We start from the raw sequence: 2,821 nt of genomic DNA, 5'->3' as shown, positions 1-2,821 counted from the left end.
TCTCTATGCAGGGCAATTCTGACCCAAGAGAGACTAAATTGCCTTTGAAAGAATAATTTATTTTTTGGGAAATAACTGTGAGTGTTCATTGAGTGCTTTAGTGTCATGCCTAACAGTTTAGTGTAATTTCCTTCTATTAGCTCATTTAATTCTCACAATAACCCCATTATATGGTTCCTGTTATTATCTCTGTTTTGTATACAAAGTACCTGATATCTAAAGAGGTTAGGTTACCTGTCCAGTGTCATATCAATCATAAGTGCCAGACATGAGCTCTAAGGCCATGGGAGACAGAGACCAAGTTCTTAACCTCTAAGCTACTTAGCATTCCTGTGTGTTCCCTCTTATGCCCACTGAGACCCACTGTGACATTTGAGTACAGGCTAGGTTATCATTTTTAAGAATTCCAGTGTCAGAAGAGACTTTCTATCATGAGACTATTGCTGTAATGATTAAATTATTCTGAATTGATTAGGAATGCCAGATGCCTGCAGGTTCATTCTATTAAAATTTGCTTTGCATATTTCTGCCCTAAACTCAGTGAAACTCATGTTTTAATCTCCTTGCAATTTCAGGGTAAAAAAAAGCAGAATCATTTTATTGCCAGTAAAAATCTTCTAGGTTTAGTCAAAGCAAATTATAATTTCTGGTGCTCCTTGACTCATTAGTTCTTCCAGATGGTGCATGTAAACATGGCAGGAGCTGCAAATTGTGTGAAGGCCAAAATATAAATCAAGAAATAAGCATTCATTATAATTTGTGTGACAAATGGAAAGGCTATAAAGCGAAACAGTGCGTTGCTCAATCAATTTCATCCCATTACTCTTGGGATCCCCCAGAGACTATCTTCAGAAATAGAGTCCCCAATTTTGTCAAGGTCAATTGTCATTACAGTGTTTAGAGGAGTCCTCAGTCCCTCACAGATAAGTTTGAGGCATCATAGCTGCATGCTTTCTACTCTTGATAATCTATGGGTTGACCTTAGTTCTTCAAGAAGTGTGAAGAAAGGAGAGGAAAATATGACTTTAAAATGTTGAGGTTATTTGAAAAGGAAGAGAAGGCTTGTTGAAAGTGTTCCCACACCAATTGTATTGGAAGTGATCCTGCCTTGCCCAAATTCCCCCTTCCTCAGGATCCAGATATTTATCCCACTGTCCTGCTGGGAGTATTGATGGCTGATGGATCTCACCTGAGGTCCTAAAGAGCTCTTCCTGGCCCAAGGTCACACTGCCTTCTGAGCAGCTGCATCTATTGACTGGTTAATGCGTAAGAATGAGGAACCAGGCTCCTGATCCCACTCTCTAGCCCCTCTCCAACTTAAGACAACTATGATTGGCCTTCTCAGCGCCAGAGCTCCTCGTAGGGTCAGCTGAAGCCTTTGTTGCAAATGAATTGCAGTTCCATGTTTTGCCCAATTTTTATAGCCCCCAATATAAGAAGCAACATGCAGTGGTAGAAAAGGCACCAGATCATGAATCAGAATACCCAGGGTCTACAGCAAGCTTTGTTACTGTTGAGCACTGAGGTCCTGGAGAAAATAATTTGCCTTCTCTGTTCCTTATTTTTCTTATCTTTCTAGTATAAAGCTTAGCCTAGCCCAGCAGTTATTACCTATGCATCTCTCCCAGTGGATGTCCTTTGACTCCCTGAAATTATATACAATGTCTGTGTTTTTCTGTCAAGATTAGGGGCATAACTTTCATTAGGTTCTTGAAGATCTCCACATAATTTTTTTCTGTTGTGGTAAAAAGCACATAACATACACTTTACCATCTTAACTATTTAAACAATGTTCAGTTCAGTAGTGTTAAATACATTCACATTATTGTGAAACAGATCTCCAGAACTGTTTTACAAATCTGAACTCTATACCCGTTAAACAATTCTCTTTTTCCTCCTCCTCTTAGCTTCTGTTAACCACCATTCTACTTTCTGCTTCTATAAATTTGACTACTCTAAGTACCTTATGTAAGTAAAATCATATACTATTTGTCTTTTTGTTGTTGGCTTATTTCACTTAGCATAATGTCCACAAGTTTTATTCATGTTGTAGCATATGACACCGTTTCCCTTTTTAAAGACTGAATAATATTTCATTGTAGGTATATACTATGTTTTGTTTATTCATTCATCAGTTGATGGACATTTGGGTTGCTTCCACTTATTGGCTGTTATGAATGGTGCTGCTGTGGATATGGGCATCCAAATATCTCCTTAAGACTCTTTCCTTCCCTTCCCTTCCCTTGTCCCTCCCGCTATCCTTCCCTCCCTTCCTTCCTTTCTTTTCTTGATGTGGGGTCTTGCTCTGTTGCCCAGGCTGGAGTGTGGCGGAATGATTATATCTCACTGCAACCTCAACCTCCCAGGCTCAATGAGTTCTCCAGCCTCAGCCTCCTCAGTAGTTGGGACTACAGGCATGCACCACTATACCTGGCTAATGTTAAAATTTTTGTAGAGACGAGGTCTCACTCTGTTGCCCAGGATGGTCTTGAACTCCTGAGCTCAAGTGATCCTCCTGCCTCAGCCTTCCAAAGTGCTAAGATTATAGGTGTGAGTCATTGCACCTGGCCAACCCTACTTTGAATTATTTTGCATATAAACCCAGAAGTGGGATTGCTGGCTCATATAGTAGTTCTTTTTTTTAATTTTATTTTTTAATTTAATTTAATTTTTTATTATTATACTTTAAGTTCTAGGGTACATGGGCATAACGTGCAGGTTTGTTACATATGTATACTTGTGCCATGTTGGTGTACTGCACCCATCAACTTGTCAGCACCCATCAATTCATCATTTATATCAGGTATAACTCCCAGTGCAA

The sequence above is a fragment of the Rhinopithecus bieti genome, unplaced genomic scaffold, assembly GCF_001698545.2.
Source record: "Rhinopithecus bieti isolate Rb0 unplaced genomic scaffold, ASM169854v2 scaffold_15737, whole genome shotgun sequence".
Classification (NCBI taxonomy): Eukaryota; Metazoa; Chordata; class Mammalia; order Primates; family Cercopithecidae; genus Rhinopithecus; species Rhinopithecus bieti.
The sequence above is the reverse complement of the archived record's forward strand: the minus strand, read 5'-3'. Positions refer to the sequence as shown.